Source organism: Theobroma umbraticum, unplaced genomic scaffold (assembly GCF_002168275.2).
Source record: "Theobroma umbraticum cultivar Fairchild unplaced genomic scaffold, ASM216827v3 scaffold_7.0, whole genome shotgun sequence".
In the NCBI taxonomy this organism is placed as follows: domain Eukaryota; kingdom Viridiplantae; phylum Streptophyta; class Magnoliopsida; order Malvales; family Malvaceae; genus Theobroma; species Theobroma umbraticum.
Window position 1 is genome coordinate 1,889,334 of NW_018397278.1, and position 224 is coordinate 1,889,557.

A 224-nucleotide genomic window follows, 5' to 3' on the forward strand; every position below is an offset into this window, starting at 1 on the left:
TTTCTTGATGCAAACATCAAATTATGTCTGATTTATCCAAAAATATAAAAAAAAAATTAAAATTATTAAAAAGTTATAAATCCACTTAAAACGAGTAACAAGTCTTCTGAAGACATGAGTGACTATAAATGGACTTTTCTTGTTAATGGATGGCTTTCGCTTAACATTTACCAATGCAAACAACAAATTATGATCTGTTTTAACTAAAAATGAAAAAACCATTC